Below are 24,789 nucleotides of genomic sequence, written 5' to 3'. Positions count from 1 at the left end.
AAAAATCGAAAAAAAAATCAACAAGAATAAATAACAAAAACGGTAAAATAAGATTTCAACAAGAAAAAAAGAAGAAGAGGTTAGAAGAGGCTGGAGAAGGAAATACAAGTGTTGCGTCAAACTGAACACGGCAGAGGTTTTTTACTCTGAAGACTTCTAAATAACAAACACTATGAGATTAAAAGTGTTGCGCGTGTTCTGCGCCTCACATCAATAAGAGGTCCAAAGAGGTTTATAAGAAAAAAAACAAACGATGCCTAAGCAACTACAATAATGATGTCAATTCCATTAGAGAAGAATGCATGGCTATTAGGCATCATATAATCAGGCAATTATATCATGCAAAATCCTGAAGATCACTAGCCTAAAGCTAGCATGTTGCTCCAACATATCACAATATCAAATAACAATATGGTATTTTAGGGTCTACTTATTGGCTCCGACTGATCGTACACATCACATCCTCCTTGATTATTTTCAAAACCATTTGAAAAAAAATCATTTTAAAAATCTTTTTCCTTAGTTTGAGACTAGATTCACATGAGTGCTCCTCTAATTCACTAAAATCAAGGCTCTGATACCAGCTTGTAACATCCACATAATTCATAAAAAAATTTAACCTTTTAGAACAACCTAAAATTCATCATTGTTTAGAAATAGTTTTCAAAAAAAGGTTCAATATCAGAGTAATCCCAAAATCATGAAACAAAACATGAGGATGTGTACGATCACACCTTCACCTTCACGAGATCCCTTGAGGTACCTGAAACATAATCCCAAAATTGTAAGCCGAAAGCTTAGTGAGTTCCCCCCAAATACCAATACACAAACAATAACACAAATATAATAACATCACACTATGGGTCCAATCGACCATCAGGTTGGAATACCCTAGGCCCATCAAACATCAGGTTGGAATAAACCAGACCCCTCAACCATCGGGTTGGAATGCTAACATACTATGGGTCCAATCATACTCGGGATGAAATACCCTAGGCCCTCAACCATCGGGTTGGAATGACAACATACTATAGGTCCAATCACCCTCAGGATAGAATACCCTAGGCCCTCAACCATCGGGTTGGAATGCCTCGACCTCTTGGGTTACGCACAAAGCAATGAAGCCTTAGCTACCGACCAAACATGTCCACATATAATAGATAACCATATCATGGTCTACAGCCAGTCACATAGATCTACATATCACTAAGCATAGCAACATCCTATCTACCAGGATACCGATCTTATAGATCATAACAATACAATAGCATACATAACATGATATTAATCCAATAGGCCGAAATTAGTGCCTTGAAGCCACAAGTCACTACTAGAAAACAACCCTTTAATGACACGCGAACATTGACACACACTGATTTACGATACGCATTTTTTGTGTGTCGTAAAAATAATGTTAGGTTTCCAAAATTTGAAGGATAGAGGACAGGCATTTATGCGTGCCATAAAATTATTGTCCAATAAAAAAATACAAACACATAGGGCGCTTATCTTAAATGTGTGTCATCTACAAATGTCGCTTTATATTTTTCACTTAAACACACATTTTTAAAGAGGGATCCTCTAAAACTCTAAAATTCTAAAATTTTGAAGTAACCCCGCTTTAGCACTTTCTCCTATAGATCTCCCTTATATCTGATAGAATTGCATAAAGAGCCATTCTCTCCCTCCTCCTTCTCTCTAACCCTAGACACAACCATCGTCCATTCACGACGATGTCTTCTTACCCTTTCCATCTTCCTTGCTCCAGATTTGTGACCTTCTTCGAAGCTATCTTCTCTTCCCCCACCTGGTACTACCACACTCGGAATCGATGAAACCCTACTGGCCCTTCATCATCAACAATCAATGCCTCCATCAACCAGCTAGGCTTTTATGGGCAGCCAAAATTGGTGGTAAACAAGTACTTGATTTTGGAGTCTTCTAGTGGTTGGTTGCAATGTTTTTAACTCCAATTGTTGCCAAAATCGGACTTCATTTCTTACTTGTCATGCGTGCCTTCATGGGAATTAACGAGGTTAGTATCTGATTGCGATTCATGTTTCATCATATTGAACTGAACAGAAACTGAGAAATAGAGTCTTAAACGAAAGAGTCATGTTTTACAGGTTGTTGCAATGCCTGCTATGAATAACATACTCAGCAAATCGGATTCCAGTCTCGAAAAGAAGTAGATCATTGGCACTAAAGTAGATCTTTATATATATATATATATATATATATATATATATATATATATATGATTACCATATATTAAATTCAATTATTTGAAATATTTTGAATATGTATGTAGATAATGTAGTTAATAGGATTCTTAGGCCTTTCTTTGTTTCTTACACAATTGAGCCATGTCAAGACACCTGCAATGGCAGTGCTTTGTATGGCTTGCAGTCAGGGTTGAATTTTTTTATCCCTTAAATTAACACAAACATTGTATCATTTAAAAGTCAAACAATTATGCTAAAAACTTTTGATAGGGATCTGATGCATTCTCTCAATCGGGCCTTTACTCCAAGACATTGCACCCCGATATGCGGTTAGTAATATTTCTAATTTATCATTATTTATTATTTCATCACAGATAATGCATCTCATAATTTTGGTTGACTTTTACTAATCCCTTTTTGACTTCCCAAGGGGTCTTGTTGGGGCTGTCTAAAACAGCAGGAGTACTTGCCGGAGTATTTGGTATTGCTGCAACTGGTTATATTGAAAGCTGGGGAAAAGAGGTGAAATAGTGAAAGTTGCTCCTGGACATTTCTGCAACCATCTGATGCCCAAATTGCTTGCAGTTCCAAATATTGAAAAGTTTCCTAATCTTTTTATCTATTTTCAACCAGATATATCAACCATAAGAAGTTGAAGAGGTGAAGTTAGTTCTAAAGACTGAAGAAGACACCATGAAAGAATACAGAACAACAGCTAAACAACTTAAAAATGCTAAACTGGTTTGTAAATTGTAATCCAATTCTCCATCTTCCATGTTTACATTTTTTTGATCAGGTTCAACACTTATAGCTTCTGAGAAGACATATAAAGATAGATACATAACTTCAGTCACCTGTAGACAAAGATGAAATCATGTCTAAGGTAACGATTTATAAAAATTTAGGATTTAAGTCAAAAAGTAACAGATGATTGATGATTTTGATTCAATTTTGGTGATGTAACAGGTGGCAAGACAGATTGGAGTGTGTATTGAGCTTGAAAACTTGCAATTAGAGTCACCTTTGTCAAGTTTAGGGGAGTTTGAGGTGCCACTTCTATTGCCTAAGTCTCTTCCTTTACTAGAGGGTAAGGTTAACTGGACTCTTACTTTCAAAATCCGCAAAAAGTGAAGAGAATTAAGTGCTTAATATTTTCACTTTTTACATTCATTAGGTTATTGAGGTTCACAAAACACTTGTCTTTTTTTGTTGGAAATGTTCTCAATTGGGAATTGTTAGACATTCGGTTTCATAGTTCTATTTTCTTGTTTCATTTAAAATAAAAACTATATATGGAGATCATATAATGGAAGACTTAAATCCCTTTAAAATTATAAGATTTGCTAGACATATAGTTGTTAGAAACATATGGAAATTGACAAATTGTATGAGTATTTTCATTTAAGTTTATCCTCATAGTAAGTTAAATTGGCTATTTAAATTCTGTGTTTTCCCATTTTATTTAGTTGTTTTTGCTATTGCTATGATTTTATTGTTGTTCCTGTTTTAATTCAAATGGTATAGACTCAAATTGGTATAATTTCTTTCGTTGTGATTTTATTTTGTTGCTGTTAAATGGTTTGACTTATATGTATATGTTTATATTTGTGTATATGTGTGTATATTTAGTTTTTTTTTATTTAATCTAGGGAAACAAAATTGAATCAAAGTTGATTACATTTGATAATGGTTTCATTCAACTGTTCTTTTTACTGCTTTAATTATGTGTGGATCAAACATTTAGTGATGATTTGTATTTTATCTTTTTTAACTTTAGGTTTCCGTTGAAAGATGTAATAAAACCATTTCATATCCCTGTCTTATCTACCACTAATATCTATCTGGAATTCATTGAGAAACGAGTGGACATGGAAGCATGTTTCATATCCCTGTCTTAATTTGTATAATATGTTTAATTAAACATCCTTCTCTTTTCTCTTACTCTTAATCCAAACATATATCTAGACAGAAAAGTATAACAGTCCTTTCCTATAGCCAGGTCCCTACTTCGTTCACCTTCAGTTCCTCATATGTACAAGCCATATCCAAGCATGAAGAAGTGATTACCATTTCTGCCCTTGAAAACGCCAAAAGGGATTTTTTTTAGTTCTTCCTTTATTTTATGTAAAGTTATTTTGGGATAAATGCCAGATATAACTTAGTTTTATTTTAAGGTATGCTTGGCTAACATCTTGGATATGATATTGATATCGTTGTTGCATAAAGGCAACTCTTTTGTGAAAATGGTATATACTTTCATGATAAGTAGATGCTTAATTGTTGCAATCAACAACCCCAATCATCACATACTGAGAAGAGAATAGAAAATGATTTCCTATTAGCTCTTGTTATTTTTTGCATTCAATATGTTCTTGTTATATATAAAAATTAAATATTTGTTGTTTTTTTCAAAGTTTTTTTTGCAGATATACAAGAATTGCATTCTTCATTTCAATCGTTAGTTGTACTACTAAAAAAGTTTTTTTTTGTATGAAACACAATGGATTGTATCTTTTGTATATGGTATTTTATTTTCTATTATGAGACATTAAATGCAAATTTAATTTGAAAATTAGTAAATCTATGAATATATTTTTTAACATTTAAATTTACGATACGCAAAAATGTGTGTCCTCTTCATTTATGACATAGTCTTTCTTGATAGGGGATTTAATGATACGCATTGCATGACGTAAATATGTGTCGTAAATGTGCGTCATAAGGTTATGAAATGCAAATGCGTGTCGTCTTCCTTTATGATATGGCCTTCCTTGACACGCATTTGCATGTCATGTGTACCCTTTTATGACACACAATGCGTGTCATTAAAGGGTCTTTTCTAGTAGTGAGTATAGTGAGGACAACTCACCTTGCAAATTGAGTAGATCTGATGAGGCCCGACTCCGAATCTCAGCTCTCTACACGATACCTAATTCCAACAAATGGCCAATTTCCATAAGAATTCTAAAATACCCAAAATACCCTCAAGTTCAAACTTGGTCAAAGTCGAAGTCAATGGTCATGGTCAACCGTCCATATTGACCCAACACGCTGTCTTTGCTAGCAAACAAGTCGTGTTTCGATAGCATCCAGACGATCGGGAAAACTCCAGCCAACACGCCGTTATGGCTTGAAAACACGGCGTGTTTGCCCGAGTTCCAGCAACTTAATACATTTAGATGTTTTCTTTGATTCCAGGGACTCCAAGGCTCATATCTAGACCTAAACTAAAGGAGATTATATAGGGTGCAAAACCCTGAAAATTAAGGTTTTCTCAACCAGCCACCAACATGCCGTGTTTACTCACCAACATGCCGTGTTGGTCCATAAAAACATGCGGCCCAAAATTTCCTCATCACGCTATGGTGAGGCCTCGCCACGCTGTGTTTCAGAGGAAAACAAGCAAAAAGGGAATAAATCTCATATATGGAAATTGGGGTGTTACATTTCACATAGGATCACAATGACTTACGAATAGGATCGCATCGATGCTCGTAGGATCACATCCTATCAGAACCAATACTACATATTTACATCTTCGATCCTTTACATTTCATATTTTGTTCAGTTTTGGCCCATTTCTTCAAGAATGTTCTTTTTGGCTACAAAATATAATTTAACTTAATAAGTGCCAAATATCTTTGCATTTAACCATATTATAGCTTAAAATGTGTTAAAATAATGCCTAGAAATATATATAAATGTCAGACCCCGTTAAAGTGGAAACACGAAGAGTGACAGTCTAAGGTCTCATCACAAAAGGTAAATAGGAGCACCGACCATAAACATTAAGCGTTTTAAGTTTACATCGCGTACAAAACAAATACATTTAGTTTTCACAATACATAGTTTAATACATAACAAAAGAAACAACTTAAATCATGCCGATGTCTTATTGATTCACTGACCGTTCCCTGGAAAGCATGCAAAGATTAGGGTCAACTATAAAATATTTGGTGAGTTCACAGGTTTATAATAAAACATTATTTCAACAAGAAAATATAGGTTGTTTAATAAAAGTTCTAGTTCAGAAAATGATGAATTCCATTGCATTCCGTTCACAACCAAGCCTAACGACCATTCTTGCCCCATTCCATCATGTCAATGGTTCCCATGATGTCCGTTCATGGAAATATGCACTCACGGTTCTACGCGAGTGGGGGCTGTCGACTCCAAATAACGTTATCCATAAGATCATCGGCTCGGTTACAAGTTAATAGGTTGTATCGGTTCTCCGAGGACTTATCATACAAGTTCATAACACCAAAATCATAGTACAAGTTCATAATACAAATTTCATACAACAAAGCTCATATCATATAGTTCATAACACAAGTTCATCAAATAATGTTCAAAGAAATTGTAGCATGCTTTCCACCCTAAAATATTTAAAAACCGAAAATAGGGGGATGCGTGAATACTCAAAATGAAAAGTTTGTTGCTCGGGCTTCTCGGGTTGATGTTGACGAGTGCTATTCCTAATAGTGTCCTATGGAAGAAATAGTTTCTAGTGAGATATAATTTACTAAACTGTTTTCTAGGAACTACCTATCCAACTAGTGGTGTCGTAAAAGTGCCCAAAGTGTGTACGAATCATTATCGGTAACATTAATTCATAATGCATTGTGTTTAAAATTTCACAAAGGCATGGAAATAAATTCCAAAAATTACAAAAATTGGTTTTTTGGTTCTAACAAAGGGCATTGGTGTCCAGAAAATTTATAGACATTTTTTAAGGTCATTTGATACTTATTTGTAAATTAAAGCGCAATTAATATTGAAAATTCAAAATAAATGGTAGACAGTTTCTAAAATTCTCAATTTAATTTCTATAGGTTCCAATAATATTCCCAATGTTGAGAAAAATATTGGTTAGGGTTTTTGAGTCAAATAATCCGAATTTATAAATTCATGCTCCAATTTAGTGAAAAATATGGATAAAATACCAAACAGTGTCCAAATCATTTGAAAATTTACATGGCTTTCTTATTCTGCAAATATATTAATACTAAAATTTTTCAGATTTTTATCTCTTCTGAAACGATTATTTTGAATTTATAGACATTAAATCACTATTCTTATAGAAAAATAAGGAATTGGTTTTAGCGCTTGGGGTTTTACAGATCATCACTTGTATATATGAAATTTCATAAAACAATTTGTTCAAAATATATTTAAAATCAAAATAGGGGTATTAAACCCCAACAAGTTAAGCAATGTTGCACAATATAGTGCATCAGTTCTAGATGTAGCTGAAGTTCAAGAATTTGTGTAGGGAATTCTATGGGGTTTTCATCCACGAAATTTTAGGAATTATTCACTGGATATGTTAAGTTTGTAAAATATTTTTCCCCAGATTTAACGTGGGGTTTAAGACCCTTGATCATGCAAATAAAAACTAATGATCACATAAAAAGTTCTGTTTGCGCAACTGTGTTGTAAAACTTATCAAAAATCAGATTTTTAATGTTTTATAATAAGACCAATTGGGTTTGAAATCTAACTCAAGTAACTAGCCCTCAGGAAAAGAATATTGTGATTTGGTTTAGTAACGAGTGAGTTGTTTCCGTTCAAATCTAAACAAAATATTCTGACAGAATGCATGTCATCCTTGGTTGTTTTAAGTGCCCTCTTAAGGGCACTTTCACAAAGACAACATGCATAATTCTTTTATGGTCGAAGATAAATAACAATAAACTAGAGTTTATATAAGAACAAGAAACTTTTAAGTTCATGCATCCAAGTCTTAGAGTTAGGGTTAAGCCAAGGCCCCAAAGTGAGTGTTTCATTCATGTGATAGAGAACTCCTTGGAACCACCGAATCTTACACTAGTATTGCACCAAAAATCCGATTTCTAGCACCTACATGGAGTGAATTAGCATCCAAGATGTACTATAAAAGGTTTAAATGCCTTTTGTTATGTAAGAACACAAAAGAAATGAAGAAGGTGTAAAACTTGATTTTTGAAATCATATAAAACATATGTGCATCTTTTCACTCTTAGCATGAGTTTGATCCTGGATTTTCACCATATCAAACACATGTAATGTGTTATGGTGAGAACCTATAAACACCAAGAGGAAAAACAAGGATTTCTAGCCATAGAAGGGCATAGAATCCGAAAAGTAAACAAGAACTATGAAGAAGAGGAAATAAAATCGTAAAACTATGAGAAAGGGTTGTGTTGTTTACCTTGGTTTCGATCTTGATTGAAAAAGAACACTTCAAGACCTTTAAAAATCCGAAATTAGGGTAGAGAATGGTGGATTTTTATAAGGTGTAGCAGCGAATTTGGAAGTGGGAGAGTTTTCTTGGAGAAGGAGAGTGATATGGAGTGTGTAGGTGGTTTAAATGAAGTGTAATGATAAGTTTTAAGGCATGGGGAAGAGGGAAAGGCCTAATGGCCGAGATTTTAAGAGAGAGAGGGTATTTTTCTTGATGTTTGATCAAATAATAAAAGCCTCCCTTGAATTTTTATAAATCTAGGCTTTAAATTTTATAAAAACTCAAACATTATCATAAGTTGCTAAGGTTTTAATTATTGGGTTTTGTTGAAATATTTACATTTGGAAATAAGCTATTAACTTATATTTATTGAATTAATTTAGAAAATGATAACCTATGATTTAATTTTTATAAAAATCAATTTCTCATATTTCAACAATTGTAACAAGGGTTCATAATATGTGGTTGTAGGATTTTGAAATGCTTGGGTTTTACTTTTGGTTCACATTTCGAATCATGAATTATATGAATTTGTCATCAACTTTATAGTTGGTTCGTATTATGATTTAATTTTGATCATACCAACTTAGAATACTTAACCTCGTTAAGCATTAAATTGTTCCAATATGGAAATTTTAGGGTTGCTAATTACCCTTGGGTTGTGGTCTACCGAACATAGTTTTGTGTTTCGACTTAAGGTTCAACTTTGGCACTTTACCACTCAGTTGGTTCATTCACATATCATTGTGATTGTTCAGTACAAGCTAAGGTACAATAATTGTTCCGAGGGATCAATTAAGTCACGAACCTAGTTCAACTTGTAACTCTAGAGCCAAGTTAAGTGCACACAAGGAAATGACGAGCTTCTAGATGAGTACTGACCTGAGTTTTGGTGGATGTCACCATAAATATGGCATTATCATATTTACCTATTGTTTGTATATTTCTATTATATTTGTGTTGCAAGGTATTTGTCTGATAGATGAGGGGTGCTCAATGTAATGTTTTTAGGTTATACGTGGGTTGTCGGGTCATTGACAACTCGGTATATATATATATATATATATATATATATATATATATATATATATATATATATATATATATATATATATATATATATATAAGACCCGTTTTGAACAATCGGTGGATGCGGAATAAATAATATCTCGAGATTTAACGAACATAAAAATATGAATGAAGAACATATGATGAGAAATTTCATAATCAATAGAAAAGAGGTATATAATAAAATATGAAGAACATTGTTGGGAGAGAAAAGTTTCCCTTGGTGGGAGAGATCCCACCACTTTCTCTCTCTCTCTAGAAAAGCTACATTGTGCACTCTTACAATTACATGACCAACTGTTAGATGCCATTTTATGCATCTTATAGGCTAGTTTTCATTATCATTTAGCAACATATTTTGTACATTTTCATGTAATTTATTTAAATAATGTCTAGCTCATGTCTTTCGTTAGAATTATCGTACTGCTCATGTTTTTATGTCAAATTTAGATAGTTCGGGTGGAGTAGTGCTTTGGGAGAAGTTGGATGCATGTTTGGAGCTTAAAATTAAGCTTGGGACTTATGAAGGATTATGAGGAATGTTTTCAAGATGCTTTGGTCAAGAAACATGAGATCGAATTGATCACACGAAGATAGAATCTGCAATCTAAAGTTAAAGGGTGTTGCTGGCAACTTTGACCCCCTGTCAGTATTTTGACCATATCTCATGAACCGTAACTCCGATTGACACGATTCAAAATGATATGAAAAGTAGACGAAATTTTGGACATTTTAGGCACAACATGGGATCACATGTTGCCTTAATGCAATTTCATGGAGCCTTTATGCGATTGTAGGTTAGGTCGCAGCATGGATTCAAGATTTTTTAGTTCCAAAAATTCATCCGGAAGTGAAAAATGAATACCCGCGATCGCAAGTTGTGTACATGCGATCGCTGGTTGGCCAAAAAGTGTCAAAATAGCATCCTACTTCATTAAAAAGGCACGAGACGCGTTTTCTTCAAAACCTACGATTGCAGACTGTGCCCATGAGATCGTATGCACACCACTTTTGGTGTTGGACGTATAAATAGACCCTGATAGCATTCCAGTAACCTAAGTTGGCGATTCCAGAGGTACCAGACGACGGAAATATGATTTTGGAGGCGTTTCTTCTCCGATTTCAATGATTTCTGAAGATCTGAATATTGTGGATCATCTCCTTCAAGTAGATTAGTAAGATTAGTTGTTTCATCTATATTTTCATTTGTTTTTATCAGATTTTAGCCATGTCTGGCTAAAACCTTAGTTTTCAGTTCTGCAAAGACAAGTACTTTTCATGTGATTGATCATTAGATCTGGTTTTTTATTTTTGTTTTTATCTAGATTCTTTAGTTTTGTTGTTAATGAATGTTTGATTTTGATTCTTGTTAGTCTAATCACCTAGCCAGGGTTTTATCATTATAGTTAATCAGTTATAGAATACGTAATTGTTCTTGTCAACTGGTAAGAAGTAACAAGTAACAAACTGGTTCCGTGTTTGGGATTTGACTTTATTATAAACTGTAAAGATCATATCTTTACGCTTCCGAGCTTGTGAGAAGTATTGGGTATTGCTGGGAATTTCACAAAGAACTTAATGCAACTTTTCTGATCTTAATTAAGAGCTTATTTAATTGAATAGTAAAAAGTTAGGGTTAATTGAAGAGCTTGTTTTGATTAACTAATTTAGGTAAAAGAGAAATTATTAGAGCTTATTAGTTTTTCTCAGTACCAGCTTAGATAGAATGCATCTCAAATAATCAGATCTAGATCAGTTACATGATTAAGAAAGTTACAGCAGAACTGATATTGTTTTTTATATTGACTTTCATTTAATCTAATATCACTGCACTTTTAGTTTTTAGCTTACAATTAAATCCCTCTTCTATATTTCTGTTTTGACTAGATGTGCCTGATGCAAAAGGGCATTGACTTTTAGGTTGTGTCCTTGAGGATTCGACCCTGCTTACCTGTGCTATATTTTTAGTGCAACCAGCAGTGATGATTTATTTGCTTAATACGTGCGCGACAACATGTTAACACCAACTCTCTCTTTATATAGGAGAGAGAAAAATGCCAACAATACAATAAAGGGAATAAATAAATAACCTAACTATCATTCATTATTTGTAGAGCATTTCCATGCTCCAACAATCTCTCCCTAAATGCTCGCAAATGATGAGGGATACAATAAGTGATCAAAGGCTAAAATACAGTAATCCTATAAGCAAGTGTGGTAATAAAATGAAACATAATGAGAATTAAGTGCTGAAATGTCTCTGAAGCTGTAAAGTGTCTCTGAAAAACATCTTCTAATTCTAGAATCATAATAGACCCAAAATTATTCATAGAATAACCTGCTAAAAATATGAAGCATCCAAGAGTGAAGTCCGAATATTAAATAATGTGAATCCAAAGACATGGTCTAGCAATGCCAAAAATTTGATCACAAGATCAAAAATAAGTTTTAAGTCACATCGCCAAAATAATCTTTGTCTTCAAAATATCGCAAATCCAAACTCGAAAAATCATAAGATCTGAACCAGATGCAAACACAAAGAATCCTCTTGTGGTGGAGTTCAAATAATAAATAATCTGGAACTGGGAAACATCTAGTAATGCCAAAAATTTGATCCATGAAGACCAAAAACCAGTGCCAAATCGCATCACTAAATAAATCATCGTCTTTAGAAGTCTTCAAAACTCCAAACTCAAACAATCATAAAACCATATATGGATGATATCATAATATTCTCTCCATAATTTTGATAACCAAAGACCGAATATCAAAAATAAATATATCATCGGGATGGAGAGTATCAGATACCAAGAGCTAAGAAATCTCTCCCTAGATGTATGAAGGGTCTCGATAAGTACTATGTGCTCATATGTAGCTGGCTAATTCAGTCGTTGAAAACTACTCGAACAAATAACGTAGAAACAATAATAACTCTGCGTGAAAAGAAATCTTTGCTGTGTTGAAAGAATACCGATATACTCAAACTGCGGTGCCAGAACTTTTGAAGTGGTCTTCAATAGACAATAAAGTCAACATGCTCAAGATACATGGTTCGTCAACCGTAGATCAAAAGCGACAAGTCATAAAAATCCCACAAAGCGAAGAATGTGAAACAACTTTGTTGATCAGGCGTCCATGCGATGCAAATGTCACAAAGAATAATATGAAGTCCAACTATGGTATGGAGTAATCCTCATGGAAAGAAAAAAATTCTTCCAATATAATCGGCACGAAATAAACCAATGTGACTACCCAAGGTTGGGTTATGGCAAAATTTGGTGTTAAAAAAATAACTGGCTTTAAAAAAATAATTGGTTTTAACAAAAAATGGTTAAATAAAAAAAATTGGCGTTAAAAAGATAATAGGCTAAATAAAAAAAATTGGTGTTAAAAAAATAATTGGTTAAAAAATGGTTGAAAAAAATCGTTGTAAAAAAAAGGTGTTAAACAAAAATTAATGGAAGTAAAAGAAAATAAGGTTTAAAAAAAAGTGGGGGGGGGGGGGGGAGGGGCTAATGAGAGGAAGAGGAAGAAAGGAAGGAGGTAGGAAGGAGGAGGGATGAAAGAAGGCTGAAAGAGGGAGGATCGGAGTTAAGAAGGAATAGGAACCGGAGATGAGAAGGACTGAAGTGGGAGAAGGGGTTGCAGGTCAATAAGCAGTTGCGAATGAGAAGTGTAGGTACCGAAGTTGAGAGTGCAAGTTGTGATGGAAGGGTGGTTGTGGATGATGCGAAGTCAAGGATGGTTGCAGTAGTATAGAGAATAAGTTGCGGATGGAGAAGAGGCAGAAGCAACTGCGATCCGAGACTGGGGTAGGCGCAGACTGTGGTCCGAACTACGGTCCAAGAAGAGAATAGAAGGGGCTGCGGTCTGAAGCTGCAGTAGATGAGAGGACTTCGGTCCGAAGGAAAAAAGAAGGAATAACTTCGGTCAGAAGAAGAATGGTTGTGGTCAACAGACTTCGGACTGAGAGGGGCACCACAACTGAGAGGGGTTCCGATAGCTGAGAAGGGCTCCGGTAGGCAATTTTGGCTACAGTTCTGGGGGCTGAGAAAGGATGGACTGATGACGAAAAATGCTATTTTTCATTAAAAAATAATACAGAAAAAGCCTTTTATTCATATTTTAATGAGGGGAATCTTCTTTAGAGCATTTTGGGTCAAAAAGAGGTTTTGGGCAAGCAAAATGTGTAGTGTGCAGGTGATTTTAAGGGGACAAAAGGTGATGAGATTGGTCAAGTCATATGGTTTTTTGTCTTTTGAGGGAATAACTAATGGAGTACTCTTTACCCAAAAGAGTAACAAGGACATGGTGCTTTTGCAAACAAATTAGACCTCCAAATACACTTGAAATGAAGATCAATCAACAACTTTAAAGAACATAAAGGAGTGTTGAATTAATGTCTAAGCCCATAACTATTATTGGTATGTACTTGACCCGAGAGTAGCATTGTCCATTTGGGTTGCATATTATCAGGACAATTTGTTAGGATGGACTTTTGAGAGAAGGTTATATATGATTTATTAATATATTATAAGTTCTAATATATTAATATGAAATCACATGTTTTAATTAGTATTGATCAAGAATTAATTTGGAAATAATGTAGTGATCAAAAAGAGACTAATTAAATCTATGGGGACTAATTATGGTAATTAGTTATATTTATATGTGTTGGGCTTATGATCCATGTTGGACCAAGTTTATGTATGGGTACATAAAGAGTTAGGCCACATGAACCATGGATCATAAAACCCATGGATATGGATTTGGGTTATATCCATGACCCTTGAAATCCTACATATAAATATATAGTCAATTGCCTAAAAATGCCACTTGAAGTTCTTGGAGTCCGTGGAGGTGTTTTTGGTGCATGGATATTCTCTCTCAAGTTTCATCCTTGTCCATGATGTGTTGTGATTTCATTTGAGGCTTCTAGACTATTGGGGCTAAGCTCTTAAAGCCAAATACTTCAAGACTTCAAGCTACATAAAAGGTATGTCACCCTAAGTAGTATTTTATATGTTTTATGTCAAATGCATGCTAGTTATAGGTTTATGCCTTGGAAACATCTTTTCATGTATAATTAGTGAAAACATAGATCCAAGGTATTTAGGGTTGTATGTGCACCATATGATGTTGTAGTATACTAAAACCCTTTAGTGGTATCAGAGTCGAGGCTTGTTTTCAATTATACTTGATGCAAATTGGTGAAAAAAGCTAAAAAAAATCAAACTTTTTGTTGTCTAGACAGGGGACTCAATGAGTCCATTGAGGGACTCAATGGGCACATGCACAAACTCATTCAACTCGACGAGTTTGTTCTTGCACGAGTTGGACCCCCTGACAGCATATTTTCAAATTTTTTGGCTGGAATTGGACTAGGAACATTACCCTAAGCTGTTTTTGAACTTATAAACTTGTTTTTGATGTGGTAATTTTCATGTTGATCCAATTTCAAAGATAATTGTCATAATTTCAAGATTTGTATTAGTTTATATGTTCATGCTAATTTCTTAAAGATTGATGATCTGAATTATCTTGTTCTTATGAGTTAGTTTAGATTAATAAAAGAATTATGTGATAATTTGTTTTCGATCTAAATTGATCTAAAAGTTGTTCAGAATATGTGTTTTTGTAATTTGTCCTCAAGTTATCTGAAAAGTCACATTTATGTTTTTTAAAACTCATAAAATTTCCATAATTTATGAAAATGAAGAGTCTCATTTTTTTAATGCTTTAAAGTCTTCCGTAACTTGTCCTCAAGTTATGGAACTTGAAGAGTTTTTTCATTAAAACTACTTTAAACACATAAGTTATGGAAACTAAAAGTTTTTGAATTGTTCAAAACTTTCCCTCAAGTTTTGGAATTTGTAAAGTTTCCCCCCAAGAATACCTTGATTCCAAGTTTAACCCTTAGAATTTTAAAAGTTAAAATTCAACCCTTATAGTATTATAATATTGATAGTTAATAGTTATATATATATATATATATATATATATATATATATATATATATATGTATAAGAAAAAAGTCAGTCTTACCGTTAGTAGGTCTCATTCACGAAGTCGGTCTATAATGGGGTATAAGTTTAGTGTCTATAAAATGGCAGTTTAATGGGTGTCCACTCTCACCCACCGATTCCTTGACGGGTGGAGGGTCGCTAGCCGAACGGGTAGGACAAGACTTTAATTATCCTTTTATTAAAAGTATAATGATAAATATAAATTAACTAAACCTTATTAAATTCCCAATCTTAGTTACTTTAGGAAAATGTGAATTTCGTGCTAACCCATGAAATTACACTTTGTAAGAGTGGCACACTAACATGGACTAGTAAGAGTGGCAAAGGGTAGCTTAATGTTTATCATAGATTGGTAGAGCACGTGTGGGTAACCGACACACTAACATGGACTAGTAAGAGTGGCAAAGGGTAGCTTAATGTTTATCATAGATTGGTAGAGCACGTGTGGGTAACCGGCACATCGATTAGGTGATAAAAATTAAGGGTACCAAGTCAATTTGCATGGTCATTGACACCTTGTTTGTGATCATCGGCATCCCAGTAACAAACTTGAGAGGGCACAATCGAGATTTAAAAATGCCATTGAAAAATTCAATGATTCTCAAAAGATCTAGGAGTTTCAAACCAATTAAAACCTAATACCTATTTCGTTTTTCATGGTGGAAATTGGTGAATCGTCATTCGCCTACCTTCAAATATTTTATAGCTTGGATTACGGAATCCCTCGTCCAAGTTATAAAATATTGTGTTGGGTCCTAGCCTTAATATTTCATATTGGGTGTTATATTAAGGACTTAAATCAACTAACTTGAATTTCTCCCATTTTAGATGTATGGTTCAGACAATTATGATCATCCCAAATCCTTTGGAACAAGCTTTCCTAATGAAGATGATGTCCCGTGGTTGTATCATGGAAATCATACTTCAATTCCTCCACCTCCTCCAATTTTTCTCCATAACCCACAAGTTCTTGAATAGTTCAGGGTCACTTAATACGTATTGGCAAGCAAAGTCTGTGTGTGCTCACATCTGGGAGATGAAGTCACATATTGACAAGTTGGAAGTGTTGGGTGTCAAAGTCTTGAGGAAGTTGGATGTTGACTAGGTTCTTCAATCACTTTCTAAATCACATAGAGAGTTCCTTTAGCACTAGTATATGACAGACCATGACATGACCCTTAATGATCTTACTTATTTGGTTGATGTTGTTGAATCATCAATGATTTGGGGCACTGGTAAACCAAATTTGATTGGAAGATCGACTTCCCAAACTTCCATGGAAATTGACAATTAAAACATTGGAAATCCAGAAAAGCTTTCTCTTCCCAATGGAAAGGGATCGTCCATAGTCAACTCGGTTGACCAGATGGTAATGAGAAAGGCTAAGTCTGAGATAGTCCCGTGTACCATTCCCAAAGAGTCTGTATGTTTCTTTGCCAAAAGAAGGGGCATTGGTTGCGAAGCTTCCCCATTTATCTGAAAGATCATAAGGATGGTCACGTCAAAAAGTTTGACTCTGCTTCAGGTAAGTCCACTATCTAACTCTATTAAGTTCCTATTTGGATATTCTTATTACATGATGCGACTAGGTCAAATGTTGATGTTTTAAGAATCAAAGAAAAATGAAGCTTAAAGGTAGAATATGCTAATTCTGATCACGAAGATTGATTTTGATCATATGGTTCGGTGATCAAAATTTTGAGTTGTTGCTTAAGAGTTGTGATATATTGCCTAGGAATAAATAAAAACATTGGTTTCATATGCATTTTCATTGTAAGGATAAGTTTTTTTTTCCGCAAGTTATAAAATAAAAGAAAATTTTCTAATTTATTTTAATTTTCCTTACAATGGCATTAGTGAAAAATTGTTGTTTATATGATTCCATTGATAGAAATATTGGAAAATGGATTTGATTCTTTAGTTTGTGGTAGTGTCATAATTTACCAAATAAGGAAAGATTCTCATCACCCAAGTTTCAGTTGGATAGAAACATGGAATCATGCAACTTGTATTGTATGATGAATGAGAATTTTCATCTTTGGGAAATTAAGACTAATTCCTTGTTCATATGTATATGTGAGTCAAGTGAAGGACTAGGAGATTGTGTGTACTTGGTTGTGCGCTGATTAGGTCCTCCACAAAGAATGATTTACTAAAGTTTAGTAAATATGGTTATGCTTACATGTTTAAGTGTAATTCTGAAACATTGGAAAAGTTTCAATATATGACAGGACGAATGAGTAGAATCAAATTAGGTAGAAAGATAAAAGTTTCTCAAATCTGAAAAGTTGGGAGTGTACTTGAGTATCTTGTTTATGGTTATCTTAGTGATTATGGAACCATATCACAATTGATTCCCTAAGGACATCTTAGTGCATTTGTTTGGCTAAGAAGAGGAATCGCGAATTGTTGAAATGGTTAAATCAAAAGATGAATCATACTTCGTTCCAAAATTGAGTCTTAGAGTGATACTCCAAGATTGTAAATTGAGTGACATAATCTTAAGAAGGTTTATAACACTTGTCAAATGTAGATTAAAATGTTTTCCTACTCTTGTACATTTGAAATTGGTAAGTTGTGATGTTTTGGATAAAACAAAGACCAACTAAGACCAATTGTGTGAAGTGTTTATCATGATAAGTATCCGCACTAACTCTTGAATATTTGTGTTGTCAAGGACTTGACAAGAAAATCTTATATGCCAATTGGTCATTGGGAGTCTTAAAGGTCTTCAAAAGTTTCAAGAACTAATATAGAATAAAACCTGTTGTTTATCACTAGCACACGACTTGAGGTTTGTAACCTATCGTGTTGACATATTCTTGTTTCTATGCTAATTCCAGTTAAAAGATGAATATGCATGTGAGTTCTATGAGTTCTTAGTTGTTTTCATAACTACTTGGAAGCAATGGTAGGCCCTTGTGTTGCCAGGTGGCAAGAAGTTAAGATTGAACAAGTTCAGGCCATATGAGTTTGGATTTGTCACTAACCTTTGCAGGGTTTTGAGCATTCTAGCACTCCTTAGGTGTTCATGAAACCATAGAAACCTTGGATATATGTTTGACTAAGATACATGAAAATTTGATTTTTCAAGGTTCATAATCCTATCTAGCATACATGGGGAACTTTTAAACATAAAAGTAAGCTAGAAATCATACCTTGTAGTAGTTTGGGTTCCTTGAAAACCTTGTGAGCCTAGCACCCTAAGTGTGATGCCTCAAATGTCTCACACAACACCAAATGCTATTGGAATGACTTGAGAGAAATGTAGAACACTTCTAAAATCGGCTTGCCCTCTCTATTCTTTCTAGTGGCCGATTTTGGTGAGCTTTATGTTGCTTATATAGTGCGTTACAATTAGGGTTACACCATGTAAACCCTAATGTGACATGACTCTTCATTTCCATGATCCATGGGTTTACACTTCCATGGCGCATCCTATGGGTCTTAGCCCAACTTGATAATCCATGGAGCATTTAGGGCACTATACAAGTATGGATGATTTACACAATCAACCCATATATTTAATTAGTCACCTTTTTGATCACTTAATTAATTCTAAATTAATTCTTGATCAATACTAAAATAATATTATTAATATATTAGAACTTATAATATATTAATAAACCATAAGTGTTATTTCTCTCAATTTAGTCTATCCAAATGCATGATGCCATGCAACCCCAATGGACCATGCCAAACTGGTTCAAGTACATACCATAAATAGTTATGGACATAGAGACCTTATCCAACAATCTCCCACTTGGATAAGTCTAATAACAATAACTGCAAGTATGACTTCAGGATCCGATCAGCAATCATAGCTCCTTCAAGGTCTCTCGGAAATGAGATGATGATGACATTCCATTTAAGATAAGTGTTTATAATCCTCTGTTCTAGATATCAGCCGGACAGATACATGGAACAGTGTCTTACTTATTATCCATCAATTTGTTTCTCAATTTCTGATTTGTTTGACAAAGAACTTAATCGAACACATCAATTTAGTTCTGACCGGGCTCGGTACATAGGTCAAAACAAAATCTTTGAGGGGCGCATATATCGCTTCTAATCTAAGAAGGAACATATAAACTTCGACTCATATGATTGTTCTACTACTTGTTGAATCACACACAAAAGAACGTTTTATAACATCGAGTTACCAATGTGTTTTCATACAATCAATGTATAACCAACTCATAGGCAACAAGTCATATCTCTAGGTTTGAAGACTTATATGATATTACCGTCTCACGATCACTCGAGATAAATTCCACGAAGTGATACCAATGAGCGTGGGTTGAATCCAATACTTAGAACTTATGAGCACTCATGAGTGTTGTAGCTATGTCCAACATCTTAGACCTCTACAAGCCAACCCATGACAGTCTTAATTCATACCTACTTCCAACATATGACCAACTGTGGAGAATTTGAATAATATGTAATACATAACATAAATATTCTGGAAGTCAAAACATGCAAAAGAAATAATAGTAAACGATTGACAAAAGATAACAACACTTTACTCATAAATAAACACAACTTTTATTCATCATCAAATGTCAATTACACTTTAAAAATTTCAGAGCTATCTAACTACTAAAACTAATATCATCCTTCAGCCCTATGCGCCTCACATGTTGGAGATACTTAACCCTACCCAGTCACTCCGTAAGGGGATCTGCTGGGTTCTCATCTGATGATACCCTCTTTGCCACAAGGAGTCCTTCTTCTATTCGATGTATGATGAAATGGTATTTTTTTGTCGATGTGTCTGGATCTCCCATGATCCCTTGGTTCTTTCGCTAAGGCAACTGCACTTTCACTATCACAGAAAATTTCCATAGGCTCCTTTATAGCTGGTACAACTCCAAGGTCTCCAATGAAGTTCTTCAACCATATTGCCTCCTTTACTGTCTCGCTTGCTGCTATATACTCTGATTCGCAAGTTGAGTCAGCAACTATCTCTTGTTTAGAGCTTTTCCAAGTAATTGCTCCTCCGTTTAAGGTAAAGACCCAGCCTGACTGAGAGCGGAAATTATCCCTATCATTCTGGAAGCTAGCATCACTATACCCTACAACTCTCAAGTCATCACTCCTACCGAGGGTAAGGACCCAGTCCTTAGTCCTCCGCATGTACTTGAGGATATTCTTTACCGCGGTCCAGTGAGCCTTGCCAGGATTCCCCTGATATCTCTTGACCATGCTCAAAGCAAAGGCTACATCAGGATGAGTACAAGTCATAGCATACATGATCGAGCCTACCGCGGAAGCATAAGGTACTCGACTCATTTATGCTATCTCAGCCACGATACTCGGGCTTTGAGTCTTACTCAATCTAGCATTACTCTGGATGGGTAACTCTCCTTTCTTGGAATATTGCATGCTGAACCTCTTCAGCACCTTATCCAAGTAGGTACTCTGACTAAGTCCAATTAGTCTTTTACTCTGGTCTCTTATAATCCTCATCCCTAGAATATAGGCAGCTTCTCCTAGGTCTTTAATAGCGAAATATTTCCCAAGCCAGGACTTCACTTCCTGCAAGGTTGGGATGTCATTTCCTAAGAGTAGTATGTCATCCACATACAGAACCAAAAAGCTAACTATACTCCCACTAGCCTTGACATATACACAAGATTCATCTTCACTCCTCGAAAAGAAAAACTCTTTGACTTTCTCATCGAAACAAAGATTCCATCTGCGAGGTGCTTGTTTCAATCCAGAGATGGATTTCTCAAGCTTACACACTCTGTTTGGGTATTCTGTACTGACAAAACCCTCTGGCTGACACATGTAAACATCTTCAGCCAAACTTCCATTAAGTAAGGCGGTTTTGACATCCATTTGTAATATTTCATAATCATGAAATGCAACAATGGCTAACAGGACACTAATGGACTTAATCTTTGCTACTGGTGAAAAGGTCTGATCGTACATTACCATCCATGTCGGTCTTCTTCTTGAAGATCCATTTGCACCCAACTGCCTTACGACCTGGTACATTGTCAACCAAGTTCCAAACTTGATTGTTATACATGGATTGTATCTCGCTGTCCATTGCCTCTTTCCATTTAGCAGACTTGGGGCCTACCATGGCTTCTGCATAGTTGTTAGGTTCATCCAGATTTACCAGTGTCTCATCACTGATAAGTGTCTCACCTTCCGCAGCAATATGGAAACCATAATAGTGCTCAGGTGCATTCCTAACTCTCGTGGAACACCTCAGAGGTACAAATTTGTCATTTGGATCAACAGGAGTTTCCTCCTTAGGTTGACTGCTAGGGTTTGAAGTTCATTCACCACTTGACTCTTGAATTTGTTCGAGTTCAATTCGCCTCCCACTGTTTCCTAGGCTTATGAACTCTCTCTCTCTCTCTCTCTCTCTCTCAAGACACCCCTCCTTACTACAAAGACCACATTCTCACTAGGTCTGTAGAAGAGGTAACCAAAGGATTTCTGTGGGTAGCCGATGAAAATACACCTCTAACTTCGCGGTTCGAGCTTATCGTGGGTCTCACTCCTCCCGAAAGCCTCGCAACCCCAAATCTTGATGTGGTATGTATTAGGAACTTTTCCAGTCCACATCTCATGAGGAGTTTTGGCAAATTTCTTTGTAGGGACTAAATTAAGGATATGTGCGGCAGTCTCTAAGGCATACCCTCAGAATGAGATTGGTAGAGAAGCTCGACTCATCATGGAACGAACCATATCCAATAAGTTTCGATTATGCCTCTCAGCCACACCATTCAACTATGGTGTCCTGGGAGGTGTCAATTGTGAGACAATCCCACATTCCTTAAGATAGTCGAGGAACTATGTACTAAGATACTCACCACCACGATCGGTTCGAAGCATCTTAATGTTCCTACCCAATTGATTCTTGACTTCTTGTTTAAACTCTTTAAATCTTTCAAAAGTCTCTGACTTATGCTTGATTAAGTAGACATAACCATATCTACTATAATCATCTGTAAAAAGTCACATAATATTGATTAAAATCGCTTGTGGCAGTTTTGAAGGGTCCACACACATCTATGTGCACTAGATCCAACAAACCTTCACCCCTTGCACAAAAACCATTAAAGGGTGACTTTATCATTTTTCCAAGTAAGCATGATTCACAACTATCATCTGACTCTAGGTCAAATGACTTCAAGACTCCATCCTTTTGGAGTTCGCCTATGCGTTTCTTGCTTACATGTCCAAGACGATAATGCCATAATGATGCTTTATCTAAGTTATTATTATTAGAAGAATCAACACACAACACATTATTTCCTAGGTTATCTACAATAGACACAACTTTATACACACCATCACAAGGTAATTCTTTAAAATAAAGAACATTATTAAAGAAAGCATTTATTCCACCAACTTCATTATCAAAAGAAAAGGTAAACCATTGTTTGTACAACGCATGAAAGAAAATAATATTTCTTGCCACTTCAGGCGAGTAACAATATTTATTCAAATCTAATGTAAACCCACTACTTAGTAACAAATAATAAACTCCAATCTTGGTGACAGGTGAAGCTTTCCTATTCCCCATGATCAAGTTTATCTTTCCATGCTCCACATTCTCACTTCTTCTTAGTGCCTACAAATCAGAACGTATGTGAATTCAACATTGTGTATCAAGGACCCAAGAATTAGAATAGGGTGACTTATTTAGACAATATTGTGTAAATACGTGCATGGGTGGGTTTTACTTTCCCATCCTTTATGTCTTGCTGGTACTTTGGGCAGTACCGCTTCCAATGCGATTTTTAATGGCAATAGAAGCATTCAGCCTCTTTTGGGTCAGAAGGAGTGACAAAACCTTTCTTGGTTCCACTTGAAGAGTATCCATCAAGGGTCTTACCTTGGTACCCTTCGAAGGGTTCTTCCTCTTTTTCCCTCTACTTTTCCCGATTGCCTGGACAGGGGCGGAGCTTGGAGTAGGAGTAGGAGTGGTAACAACCGAATTACCTTTAAGACTTGTTTCAGCGGTCTTTAGGAGTCCTTGAAGCTTGCTGAGGGTAACTTCCTCCTTGTTCATGTGGTATGTCATGAAGAATTGATCATAACACGATGGTAAGGAGTGCAAAATGATATATGTTGCTAACTCCTCGGGGAAGTTCACATTTAGCTTCAGCAAACGGTCCACATATCTTTGCATTTTCTGCATATGGCCCGTGATAGGTTCACCATCCTTCATCCGGGTTGTTATCAAGGAGGAGATGATTTTATATCGCTCTTGACGAGCACTCTGATGGTAGCGGTCCATCAAATATTGGTGCATCTAAAAAGGATAGTAGTCCTCATAGGACTTTTGGAGCTCGGTTTTCATAGTGGCCAACATGATGCATGCCACTTTGGTAGCATCTCTTTCATGTGCCTCATATTCAGTGACCTCCTCAGGAGAAGCAGACGGCTCGGGTACCTTAAGCTCCTTGTCGAGGACATATTCCTTGTCCTCATACCGAGTGACCATCCTGATGTTCTTGATCCAATCCATAAAGTCAAATCCATCAAAGATGACTATACTATAAAGGTTCATGAGAGAGAAAGAGCCGGTAGGCTTTGAGCCAGAAGCAGCATGGTTGGATGACATCTGAAGTAGAAAACAAGTTTAGATTAGATATAAAGATAGTCCTTAATACCCAAATGTAATATTAAGGCTAGGGTCCAATCACAATATATTATAACTTAGAAGAATGACGTCGTAATCTAATCTATAACATATTTGAAAGGTAGGTGAATGACAATTCACCAATTTCCACCATGAAAAACGAAATATAAATTATTAGGTTTTTAATTGGGCTTTAGAAAATCCTAGATTCTTTTGAGACTCATTGAACTTTTCAATAACATGTTTCAATCTTGAGTGTACCCTTCATGTTTTGTGACTGGGATGCCGAGGATCACAAAACAAGGTGTGAAGTAACCATGCAAATTACTTGGTACCCTTAACATTTTTCACTCAATTGATGTGCCGGTTAGCCATACGTGCTCCACCGACCTATGAAAAACGTTAAGTCACCCTTTGCCTCCCTTGTTAAGTCCATGTTAGTGAGTCGGTTATGTTGGATAAGGTGTCTAAGTCCATAACTATTTCTGGTTAGTACTTGACCCGACCCGGCATGGTCCATTTGGGTTGCATGGCACCATGCAATTGGATAGACTAAATGAGAGGAATAACACTTGGAGATTATTAATATATTATAAGTTCTAATATATTAATAATATTATTTGATTAGTT

At 35.4% G+C, this 24,789-nt stretch overlaps 1 pseudogene; it reads left to right on the top strand.

Annotated features, from left to right (window-relative positions):
- The first annotated feature begins 1,957 nt into the window (after nt 1-1,957).
- LOC145076019 (uncharacterized) lies at nt 1,958-3,356 on the top strand (annotated as a pseudogene).
- The last annotated feature ends 21,433 nt before the right edge of the window (nt 3,357-24,789 follow it).

The sequence above is a fragment of the Lactuca serriola genome, chromosome 9, assembly GCF_051521515.1.
Source record: "Lactuca serriola cultivar US96UC23 chromosome 9, Lser_US96UC23_V15, whole genome shotgun sequence".
Lineage (NCBI taxonomy): Eukaryota > Viridiplantae > Streptophyta > Magnoliopsida > Asterales > Asteraceae > Lactuca > Lactuca serriola.
The sequence above is the reverse complement of the archived record's forward strand: the minus strand, read 5'-3'. Positions and strand labels throughout refer to the sequence as shown.